The following is a 13,392-nucleotide window of genomic DNA, read 5'->3' as shown; positions in this document are numbered from 1 at the left end:
CTGAGAATAGTTATCTCCTGGAGTTGTTGGAAGATGAAAATATATAATGTAGGCAAACACAAAGGTCAGTGCCTGGAATAAAACAGTTTCATTAAATATTAATTCTCTCTTTTCTTTTAAACTTCAGAGTACATACTTCAGAGTATATTTAAATTAAATTTTTACTCGAAGTAAAGTATTATTATAAAGACTAACAGCTATGCTATAAAATTTCTGTAAATAGTCGAACTGGTATAAAATTTGGGGACAATGCATGCTCTTTAAAATTACCTTTGTAATTACCTTTTATATACAGAGAACTTACAAAAAGCTACCTGAACCTCACAAACTTAAAAGCTGAATAATGAGCTTGCATTTTTTTTCACTGCAAGTATGTAATAGTTTAAGAGAGTCATGGACCAAAGTTCGGCTGTGAAGTGCATGATCAGGTATGATATATTGCAATTTCTTCAGTTAACAAGGTTCAATTATAGTCAAATCTCTTGAGAAACCATCAATACAGACACATTTGTTCATTCAACAAAAATTCACTTAGCACCTCCTAAATCCTGAGAAAAATGTGTAAAGGGCCTGAAAGAAAACATCAGCATTCAAGGAGCAGGCAGAGGGGAAAAAAAGATCATAAAGGAGTGGCCACAGAAGCAGGAAGCCTGCAGGACAGTGTGGCACAACAGACCAAGGGAGTTTTTAAGAAGTAGTAGCCAAAAGTGACCAATATCAAGAAACCAAGAGGAAAAGAGATGTGGCCACAGGATTTAGCCATCAGGAAGGTGAGGGCAGTTCTAGGGAGGTAAGGTAACCAAAGTCAAATTTCAGTGATTGAAGAGTGACTACAGAGAGAACATAAAAAGTGAACCTATACAACTCAGAAAGTCAGACTGTAAAGTCAAAGCATATAGAGTGATAACTAGAGGCAGGTGTGGATCAAGAGAAGGACTTACAATGACACACTTGAAAAGGAAGCAGTGAAAGAATAGGTATACAAACAAGTAGGTTTGTAGATTCAATGGCTGGAGGTTGAGTAAGCTCCTGTTTGTTTGTTTGTTTTTGTAATGTAGAAAGGTTACGTGCTGTAAGTGAAAAGACATTGATTTAAATAATTTTTCAGTATTGCTTTGAAAGTTATCTGAAATAGAAAAAGGACATTAAGTACATGAAATCAAAATTTAAAAGTAAATTGCAAATAATTAAAATTAAGATATAGGTTCAATGTATACATTTCCAAACAAAAAGTTATGTTTTGGTAATTACATTTACACTTAAAGGACAATACAATAGACTATTTAAAACTGGAAGTGCTCTAGGAAAAATGGGATGTAGAGTCACATCAGCATTTTTAATCCTTAATTTCATCACATATTATAATATATAAATATTTTGGCCACATTAATTTTTTTGGAGAAACTCATTTTGAATTTATTCATCAAATATTTATTGAACATCTACTTTGTACCAGATTCTATGCTAAAAGCTGGGAACAGAAAAATAAAAGGACAAAGTTCTAGTTCCTAAGGAGAACTGAGTTCTTATATTTATAAAAATATAAAAAGAAAATAAGATATTAAAATAATTATAATGTATTATGAAAACTGCTATTACAAAACACAGTGGGAACTTATAGAAGAAACCTAAGTCTACTTCACAGAGCAGTTGCATGTGCGGAGAGATTTTTGCCCACTCACAAATCATGGGCAAAAGCATGGAAGCACAGAGCATACGCCTTGCTGGAGATGAAGCTGTACAAATAAAAAGGGGCAAGATCGTGAGTAACCTAGCATATCACGCAAAGAAGTTTACAGTTTCTCTTATATGCAATGTAGAACCACTGCAGAAATCTCACTGGGAGAATGCCATGATCAGATATGGATGTTAGAAAGAGATCTTTGGACCCTGAGGACATTATTCTGGTGAGGTAAGTCAGAGAAAGAAATACTGTATGATACCACTCATGTATGGAATCTAAAACAAACGGGTAGAAACAGAGTAAAATAGTTAATAGGGGGTGGGGGATAAGGAAATAAGGCAGATGTCATTTAGTGGCACGACCTTGCAACGAGTAGTAGCTATAGTCCTAGAGAGCTAATGCATAGTATAGCGAATATAGACAATACTGTATTATAATCATCAAAGTTGCTAATGGACTAGAACATAATTTTTCTGACCACTATAAAGAAATGATAATTACATAATGTGATCAGTACTAATTATTACTACAGTAGTAATCATATACAACATGTAAATGTATCAAATTAACATGTACATCTTAAATTTACATAATGTTTCAAGTCAAATATATTTCAGTTAAAAAAAAAGATCTCTGGTAAGGATGCTTTAGTGAGAACTGAAGCTAGAGCAGTATAGGTTTTTTAAAAATGTGATTATATTACTCCAACTCAGATTCTCAACTTTTACTGAGGATATACAAAATGGATGAAGTTCACTTTCTCAAAATATTCTCAAAGGTAATGAAGATTATGTGTAATTCCTGGCACACTAGCTGTAATGCTACTGCTTTCTCTTTCACTCACAAAAATACAATGGAATGCAAGTCAGTATAAGTGATATTTACAGGATTATTCCTCTAATTTTTTTAAGGTAAAACATTTGCAAATTTTGGTATTTTATTAATATTAACACTGTGGCTGAGTATCACTGGACTAGGTAACAGAACCAAACACATTGGTAAGAGGGAAAGAGGACACGGAGAGACTAAAGGATATGAAATAAACTTGATGTGACATAATGACTGACTGCATTTGAAGAAAAAGAAAAGAATCAGGAACATGATTGAGTCCCTGGTACCCAGAGGGCCCAATAAACACTAATTTGTTGAAGGAATGAACAAAGGAATACATTTTTCTAGAGAAAAGTCAGTCTAGTGGAGTTGAAAACTTAACTCTTTGTCTTTAAAGACTGAGACTGCTGGTTGCCATACCACTACACAGGTTAGATATTATGTCTTGTCTACTACTTTACATTAGGACATCTAAAGCAACTTTTTCTTTTAAAAAAAATATAGTAATTTTATTGAAGTATAATTCATACACCATTACAATTCACCTACTTTAAGTGTACAATTCAATGGTTTTTAGTATATTTACCAAGTTGTACAAGTATTACCACAATCTAATTTTGGAACAATTTTATCACTCCAAAAAAGAAACTCTGTACCCATTAGCAGTCACTCCCCACTTCTGCCCACCTACACCGTAGGTAATCACTAAATTACTTTCTGTCTATATAAATTTGCCTACCTTGGGTATTTCATATAAATGGAATTATACAGCACACAGTCTTTTGTGAGTGACTTCTTTCATTGAGCATAATGTGTCAAGGTTTACTCATGTTGTACCAGTACTTCATTCCTTTTTTAATGGCTAAATAAGATTCCATTGCATGGATATACATTTGAATTATCCTTTCACCAGATAATGAACATTTGTGCTGTTCCCACTTTTTGGCTCTAATGTATGATGCTGTTATGAGTATTCGTGTACAAGTTTTTGTTTGGACATACATGTTCATTTTTCTTGGGTATATACCAAGGAGTGGAGATGCTGGGTAATATGGTAACTGTTTATTTTTCAAGGAACTGCCAGATTGTCATCTTTGCATTTCCTGTGTGCGTGTGTTTGTGAGTGTGTACAAAAAGGATAATGATTGTTGGCTTCTGTTATTATGGCTGTTACTCTGAGCCAGCCAAGAGGCAATGATTTAAGGGATAATATTTAAAATAATAGAAAAGAGGTAAAGTTCTGAATAATCTGAAACTGTACTGGAGTGAAATGTCTCTTGCTTCATACTTTCCATATCACGTTACTTTTAACAAAAAAGTTGAGCAATAAAAACTTAAATTCACAAAAAATATATCTCTTTAAAGCTATGCTAGCTCTGATGCTGACATACATATATATAAAATATACTTGGAATAAAGTTGTAAAGAAAATATTTCAAGAAAACTTAGTTTTCAAAATTCCTGCACTGTATACAGTTATAAAGCCTGTATTATGTAAATATATTGCTCAGTTTGTATTAGAATGATGCCTCAGGTGATGCCTAAGATATAAATCTTTGTTAAATAATGCAAAGATGCTATTTCACTGCCTGACCTGCTGAATAGCTAGCATACAGAATTATAAAAAGATCACTTGAGGAAATAGGTTCTTAAAAAGCTGTAAAATATGAGAACTATTAAATGTGAAAAAAATGTTTTTAAGTAAATACTGCTAATAGTTCTGGAGCATTATTTCACACCAAGCAATTACTTTATCAGATCTAAAGGGGCTAATTTGGAAGTATTTTCTAAACTAGTTACAGTTGGGTTAGCAATAAATGATGAAGAGGTCTGCCAAAAAAGTAAATCTTCACTATTAGGCAATGAAGATTCATTTTCAAAACAGGATCTATTATTAAAGAACTATACAATAAAATGTGGTAATTAAAAATTAAGAATCTAGAAGAAACTGAATTTTTAAATACAACATTTTCTATAGCATCTAGTTTTTAGTGTGCTTTCCCCATCATTTAATCAATCCTATATTAATTTCTAAAAGAGATTTTCTTTTCACTTCCTGAAGTTTTTCACATATTTTGCCCTTAGGCCAAAAGCTTAACATGTGCTAAAAATACACACACATACCCCCATATGTTTTCTATCTAGGTCACACAAAGTCGGCACATCTAAATGTGCCAAGTAAGAATCCGACTCTAGTCAGTATGATGACATAGCAAAAAACACCTCAATCAAAAATATATTATTACATGCACACCATGAAATTGATTGAAGTTAGCCAAATATATCTTGCTGCTGTTCCTACTTCAATGACATGCTATTTGAAGGAAATGAAATTAGATGAGAATACTCAGTATTTAATTAGTAAACCTCAATTGTGAAGGCAATTTGTGATAATGGAAAAAAGGAGGTTGCAAACAGATGATGAACAATTAAAAAATGTAATGCTAACAAGACTATCTGAGCAAAAGAGACTCTTTCATTAATATGGAAAAAAAAGTATACAATGGCCTAGAGAACAACCTAAGTTTTCATGCAAATTATATGCACAGATGTACTAAGAAGTTCACATTTAAATTTCTTAAAAGTTAGAAGTTTTAACTATTTCCAAAGTCTTCTAGGTTGATATAACTAATCTGTATCAATTGCTTTCCTCTCCTGGATTTGTATTTGTACTGACTCCGGATCAAAAAAAAGCAGTGGCACAAACAATATAGGAAAAGGCAATTTTCTTCCTCTCTGGCAATATGACAATATTAGCTATAGATGCTTATCACTAAGACGGTGCTAAATGTTTTAAATTCAGTGTAAATTATGAATTATTCCAGTACAATAGCAATACTACTGTTAAAGAACATCACGTTCTATTAAATAATAAGTATTAACATGACTCGATTCATGCTAAGTAATCTTAGACTTTAAAAAAGAATTCTGTCTTGGTAAAATAAATTCAGCACAATTTCGAATTTAATATCTCTTATCCTTACTTTGCTTAAATGTTTATTTTATTTTATTCCTTTTTTTCAAATAGTATGTGCATAATTATTTCCCCCTGAAAGTTACAAAGAAATTAGCAACTTTACCTTTGAGGGGAGGGGTTGCTTATAAACACTAGGCAGATGAGAGACAGAGTAATTTTTTCACTCTACCTTTTCATAATTTTTGGTTTTTGAACCATGTAAAGCTATGATTTATTCAAAGAAGTAAATAAAAATTTAAAGACATAGTTAATCTTTGCATAACTTTCAAAGGGAGAATACAGATATTCATTCTTTGTGATCTTTAAAACTAGAAAGATTATTTCCAATTGCTAATCAAACCTTGTCTTACCTACATCGGAAATGTTTTTCTCATTTAGACTCTCTCCATGTTCTGTGCAACTACCTGGACTATCGAACCAGCTTCTTCAATTACATTACTAAACATAATTTGGCCCATCCTCCAACTGTCATGAGAATTATCTTATTCTGTTAGTCTCCTACTGAAACTCCTTAATTTGTTCCCTTTGACCACCTGGTAAGAAGTCCACATTCCCATGAAAGTCTCAAGAGGTGCTTTAGAATGTAGACCCAAGCAATCTTTCCAGCCTCATCTCCTATTTTCCTACATTACTTTCAGCCTTCTCTGACCTCTGATGACTCTTTGACCTTGCAAGGGCTTTGAATACCTTTGCCCACCTAGTCTTTCTCAAGAACCAGTTCTAAGGCCACCTCCTCTGAAAATCCTTTTTGAACCTAACCAGAGCTTAATAACTTCCTTCAGATTACCCATACTTCTCAAGACTGTTTACAGAAAGCTCTTCTTGGAACACTGAGGCAATTGTTACTTCCTCCCATATTTAACTTTACAGAAAAGGTTATTTTTAAGTCAAGCTGTTATTGCTGAATAGAACACCTCATCTATTACATTTTGTTTTCCATGAGGCTTTTTTCCATACTTGCTCTTACCTCTCCCTAACACATTCTAAATGAAGCTACCCCATCCATCTCTTCTGCAATGCAACTCCATTCACCACATGGTTCTCAAGCTGTTCTCTTTCCAGGTCAAGACCAATAATGGAGAGAAAATCCACACAGAAGATCAATAAGGAATCAGAGGACTGGAACAATACTATAAATCAAATAGACCTAACATACATATAGCGATCTCCCCTCTACAGTAGCAAAATACACATTCTTCTCAAGCTCACATGGATCCTTCCCCAGGATAGATCATATTAGGTCACAAAACAAGTCTTAACAAATTTAAGACAAACATACCAAGTATTTTTTCTGACCACAATGGAATGGAACTAGAAATCAAGAGCAAAAGAAAAACTAGAAAATTCACAATATGTGGAAATTAAATAACACACTCTTGAACAACCATTGGGTCAAAGAAGAAAAAAGAAAATTAGAAAATATTTCAAGATAAACGAAAATGAAAATATAACATACCAAAACTTAGGAGATTCAGCAAAACAGCGAAGTTCATAGCAATAAACACCTACACTAAAAAAGATGTGAAACAACCTAACTATATACCTCAAAGAGGGAAATAAAGATTAGTGCAGAGCGTAAATAAATAAAATAGAAAATAAATGGAAAAATATCAACAAAAGAAAGAGCTGGTTTTTTTGAAAAGAAACAACTGACAAACCCTTAGCTAGACTACAAAAAAAAAGACAAATAAAATTAGAAATGAAAGAAGAGATGCTACAACTAATGCCATAGAAGGTATAAAAAAAATCGTGAGACTATATGAACAATTATATGCCAACAACCTAAAAGCAAAGGTTCAATTCCTAGAAACATACAACCTAACTAGTGTCACTGCTTACAGCCTCCTATAATTCTTCCCTGTATACCACTACCAAACTAATTATCAGAGGTAATACCTCCATCAAATCACTTGTTTACTTCTGGTTTTCTATTTAAAAAAAAAAAAAAAAAGATTAAGCCTAGCATTATAAGCCTTTATAACCTAGCCTCAAATTCTCTTTCAAGATTTATCTTCTTCTGTTCCTTTATATAAAATCCCTGCTCACCTAAATCGACTTATTCACTGACCCTAAGTGTACTCTGCACTTTCATATCTTCATCTTTTAAGTTCATACGATTTCTCTACCTAGAACGATCCTGATCTATTTATTAACATTGCCAAAGTCTACTGTAATAGAATCCTTCTATGATGTACCCACCTGGGTGCGAGGGGTCCTAGGTAAGATCACTTTTATAGTTTGTTCCTAGTGTACTGAATCAATAACACTGACATGAGAAATGGCCAAAGTCAGTGCTCCCTCTTCTGTGACTTTCTGAGTCCCTCCAAAGGGTTCATGGACCAGCAACAACTGCATCACCTGGAGATTTGTCGGATATGTAGAATCTCAGGCCCTCCCTGATCTACTGAGAATCTGCATTTTTAACAAGATCTCAGGTGATCTGAATGCATATTAAAGTTTGTTTAAAGCACTGATGTAGGAGACCAGGAGAGAAAATGGACTAGAGAAACACAAATACCAGGAAGCACTAAGATTAGGGATCATGAATTTAAAGTCGTACTAATCAGGAGGGGTATGTTTTTCCAGCTACATTTAGCTATATTGGTTCAGGCACTAAGAAGACAGAAATGAATTTAACCAGGATTTTGTTAGTCAAACAAGTACAGTTGAGGGAGGAGAAAGAAATTAAAGGAATGCCCAAGGAAAGAATGATAATCATGGGCCATATAATTTAAGCAGCGGAAGCAGAGAACTGAGAACATCGGGGACAAAAAGGCAGAAGGGTCAAGCAAGGATCACAGGTCCAACGGAGTCTAATAAGGATTGTTGCAGGGAGTAAGCTGGAGAGACAGGAGGAGGTGGTGGCAGAGGGTGGAATACTTAACTTGAAATTATGAAGGAGGTGCAGTTTGGGGCAATGACAAGGTCTAAGGTTTAGCCACAGGAATTAATGGCTGAGGCAGGGCGGAGAATAAAATCACTGAAGAGGTGTAAAAGATCTGAGAATCTAGAAAGACTACCTATAGAAATACTGAATTCACCAGAGTGATAGTGCTCTAGGAGTCTAAAGAGCCAGATTCAAAGTTAAGTGATATTTTTAGATGAAGAGGAGAAGGAATGGTATGGAAGTTGCAATGAGGCACAATGATGTGAGAAGTAGGTGAGAAAAATTTGTCACCATCTGAAAGGGCTGCAGGGGATACAAAGTTCTCAGGGAGAGCCAAGTTGCAGTAAGAGAAAGAAGGTGATCAAAGAAAAGGCTAAGGACAGATTTTACTTGATTGACCATGAAATGGGGCATTTTAAAAGATGAAGATATATGAGAGACAGAGTTAAAAAAAGCAATGATTTGTATAAGACTCCAGAGTAATATGGTTGATTTGATAGATCCAGGTTTCTTGTGTTGATTGACATAAAACAGGAATAAAAACATGAGATTAGGGCTCATACCAGGTTCTGACTTTTAAGGTCTTGCATGATTTTAAGAGTTTTGGAAATCACATCTGACACCTGCAGATGGAGGTATGGAGGAGAGAGGGGTGGTCTTATTCTGAGAGCAAAGGCTCTCAGAACACATCCACCTTGAATCCTTCCTCCCTGACTATTTTAGCCTGAAGTAAATGTTTCCACCTCTCAAATTCTATAGTATTTATCAATATCATTCAACAATCACTCAACAAGTTTTCATTATTATTTTCATCTATTTAAATGTGCATACACTTTCACATTTACCTCCTCGCTTACACTGTAAGCTTTTTCAGAGTGTAGGCCATCAAATAATTGTCCTATAGCACCTACTCAAAGCTCTGTGTCCAGCAGCTGTGAAGAAGCCATAGCAAAGGAGAATAAAAGTTGCATTAAACTTAAGAGATGTAAACTTTAGTTTCTCCTCTGCTATATTCAAATTTAAGTTATTACTCAATCCACCCAAACTCTCGGGGTCACAAGAAGATAAAATGAGACAAGACCAGAATAAAAATACTCTATTTGCTACAAGATTTGAGGCATGACAAAAAAGATTTTCAGTGGTCCTTTCCAGGTGTAAAGATTTGAGAATCCTTATACCTTCTAGTATTTTATAATTTGATATATCATCTCATTAGAACCACTAAGTGACAGAAATATGAAATTCCAGTTTGTAAGAAAGATATGGAATTGCCCAAGATATATATATATATATATATATATATATATATATATATATGCACATATCCTTAAAAATAAGAGTTTTAGAGTTGAAACAGGTCTTAAAGAGATCATTTAATCAGCTTCTATTGCTCTAAGCTCAAAAGTCTAGATTTGTGCAAATTCTCTGGGTATTACTGATCCGCAGAGAAATCTATTTTGTTGGACTACAAAAATGTATAAGGATAAATAGTAAGTATATAAAATGTATTTGGTTAGAGGATCTGTAAAGGAATAATTACACGGTTCTATTCAAGTTAGTAGAAACAAAATATATTAAACTGATGGCTCTTAGAGATGTGTCCCTGTCAAGTGTTTCCTTCCATTATGCTATCCACACATTCTTTATATATTTCCTGATAAGTTCTAATGAAGACGTTATTGGTGACTTAGAGGCCAGACAAGAAAACAAACTATAGTAGTATATATGAATATAAGTGAGAATATACTCTGTAAAAATCTGAGGTTACTAGGGAATCCAAAAGGATGAATCTTTAAAACAAAAGGATTGATTTTATAAATTAATATTATGAAGAAAGTTTGAAAGAGGTCAGAGTTGTTCAAAACTGGTGCTATATAAATTTATATATTTTGATTTTAGCACTATCTAATTCATTTAGTATTCTACTCTGTGCTGTGCACGGAGTATGTATTAAAGAGAATACAGGTAAGATGCAACTCTCACTTCCAAAGAGAGGCTTGTTGAGAAAGGGAGACAGAATGTAAATCATTGTCAATAAATTTAAAATGACATAATAGAAATATGCAGAAAATGCTATGAAAAAAGTGGAAGAGTAACTAAGTCTTGCTGGGAAAAAAGAAAAGACTTCAGAGTCCTTTAATAGTGTAAATAAACATCAAACTCAGAAATCAGATATACTAAAATTTGATTTTTGAATGTTTCTTCTCTCTACTATATAATACTTCATAGAAGTTAGGTGAAAAGAAATTAAAATAACAAAGAAAACATGAGAACCATTTAAAAAATGTAGTTATTAATTTGCACATAGCAAACAAAACAAAACAAAACAAAACAAAAAACAATCATGACTAATAATCAGTCCCAAGCTAACTTTGAAATCTATCTGAAGGGACATCCACCTTTGTTAATTAAAAAAGAAACAAAAACAAAACCCACTCAAACTCAAGGTTAGAACTAGAATAATTTCTTCCTAAAGAAAAAGCTTTTGAACCACAGTCCTAAATTGGAATTTCTCTTTGACTAAACTGCCTCTACAATCCTTTAACATTGGTCCAATCGTGGACAAAAGACTTTTCTTCCATTACTCACAGCACAGCAGAAACAAAACTGGAATGAACATTAAAAAATATTGGAGTAAAAGGCTAAAAGATGCAGATAAGAATAAGATGAACAAAGAGAATATCATGAATGTAGGGGATCAGATTATAAATTACCACTTATTTATCTTCAATTTATAATACCATAAATGTATCCCTCTCTTCTTTCTCATTCTTGTTTACCCCTCCTCCACCCTGCAAAAAAGAAAATCTTTGGCTACCACCACAAAAGAGTACCTACCCTCCTACAGACCCAGAAAACTATGTCAAGAGAGGGTGCCACCACATTCACTATCAAATCTCCATGGCTAGTTTTCTGGGTTTCTGTTTCTGGCTAAAGCCCTGCCTCTTCCCAGATTGACTAAAACTGGAGATATTCAACTCTTCAAAGCCGTGTCACCATCATTCTTCCAGACTTCAAAAATAAATAAACTGATTCCAATAAGCCTTAACACTCATGTGACATGGAGGTGGGAAATGGGGAAAGTCATGCCTTCAATAACTTCTCTCTCTTTTGTACCAGTTAAAACCTTCTTATATCAATGATACCCAAATTCAGCTTTTGCAATATGAGCAGACATCTAACTATAAAGACAAAATTCAATTCAAAACAATTTTAAAACCACAAATGATATTTTTGGTAAAAGAACGTGTTCACAAAAATCAACAAGTATTAAGTATGAAAGTATCTCATTTTAAATCACACATTTAACATTATGTTTTGAACTAGTAATCTATAAAATTACTCACATACATATGAAATAGCTAAAAATGCTAACTTGATTTCAGAGAGTACTATGAGAAAAACTTCTAATTATGGGACATAACTGCTTTAGAAATGAAAATATATACAGCAGGACTTCACAGGAATTCAGTTATTACAACTAAAGCTGAAAACTGTAGTGCTCATCTTAAGGAATGGCTCTATCATTTCTTCAAATAATATCTACTTTAAATAAACTCACTGAATCCACTTGTAAATTATTTCTCTTTGGCTGTCTCATTATTCAATATGCTTTCAAGGAACATGATGATGAAAGAAGAAAAATACCTCTTTCTAACATAACCTTACTGGCAAGAGCATCAACATTATCAGTATTCAAAGAATGTCTTGGCAGGTTAAACCTTCATAAAAAGAAGGAACACTATCTAATCCAAGATGTCAAAATAGCAATAGTACTTCCCATATTATGTGCAATGTAATTGTTTGTTTCTAATGCAGAAAAAAATTTTCAAAACAAAAACAAAAACAAAAACAAAAGACGCCAATATTGTCATGTTTAAATTTTAAGCAAAGGCACAAATATTTTTCAGAAAAGCACATAAAGAATGATAAAAGTGAGCATGTTTAAAAGAAAAAGGCTAAGACCAGAATGGCAATCAATGTCCAAAAAGATTTATGATAATATGTCAATGCTATTTGAGGAAGTTTAACAATACACTTTAACATCTGAGGCATAACAGCACTATTAAGAAATTAAAAAGCGGAAAAATAATTTGTACTAAGGAAAAAAAGCTTGAAGACAGACGTCTTGTTCTAATTCAGTCTGTGATTTCCTTGTGTAATAATAGATAATGCCTAATTTTACTTTTGATAATCTTACATTACTTTCATGGTGTAATACTCTCAGCACACTCTCCAGGATCTGAACTGTGTCTGAAATTACTGAAGACCATTGAGGGACTTGTTTTTGCTCAATGTAAGTTCAGATATTTTGTCTAAAAATAATAAAATGTAGTATATTACAAAACACTACTTTCCATTCTCCAAAGAAAATGCCTACACTGATGATCTTACAGTAGTTAAGAAAGTAATATAAACTTAACCAAGGCTTACAAGATATCTATATCTATATCTATATCTATATCTATATCTATATCTATATCTATATATTTGACTTTAAATACTCATGAGACAATAATCTTGTTTTATTCTTCTATCAGGTTTTCTCTTATTCAAAACTTTTCGCTTTAGTTGTATTCACTTTTATAAATACATAGTTCCTATCTTCATATTTTACCTTTTCCATCAGTATTCCTTTCCTGATCATTTCTTCTGTTTTTGATCTTTTCTTAACTTGTATATACTCAACCTTTAATTACTAACTCTCCTTTGGATCAAGAGGTCACAGGGTTATTTATATTAGCAGGATGAGCCTCTATCCATCAACATCCTGAGGAATCATAGCATGGTAGAGCTGGACGGGATCTCGAGGTATCATTTGGTTGAGCTCTATGCCAGCATGAACAGGTGGCTGACTATTCTTAATGTTTTTCTTTCTTTTTTATTTTTTTAAGATGACCAAAGATTTTGATGATAAATATTCCACCACAGCTTAGTTTAATACAAAATTTTCTTAAGAGCGAATAAAAAGACAGGGAGTAGAAAGAAAACCAAATGAAAAGGGTTCTGACC

The 13,392-nt window shown here is 33.2% G+C and overlaps 1 protein-coding gene across 6 annotated transcripts in view; it reads right to left on the bottom strand.

Annotated features, from left to right (window-relative positions):
- PMS1 (PMS1 homolog 1, mismatch repair system component) overlaps window positions 1-13,392 on the bottom strand; it is a 64,484-nt gene that overhangs the window by 27,818 nt on the left and 23,274 nt on the right. The window lies entirely within an intron of this gene.

Source organism: Pteropus medius, unplaced genomic scaffold, assembly GCF_902729225.1.
Source record: "Pteropus medius unplaced genomic scaffold, Ma_sr-lr_union100, whole genome shotgun sequence".
Taxonomy (NCBI): domain Eukaryota; kingdom Metazoa; phylum Chordata; class Mammalia; order Chiroptera; family Pteropodidae; genus Pteropus; species Pteropus medius.
Note: the sequence above shows the minus strand (reverse complement) of the source record. Positions and strands in the feature narration are given on the sequence as shown.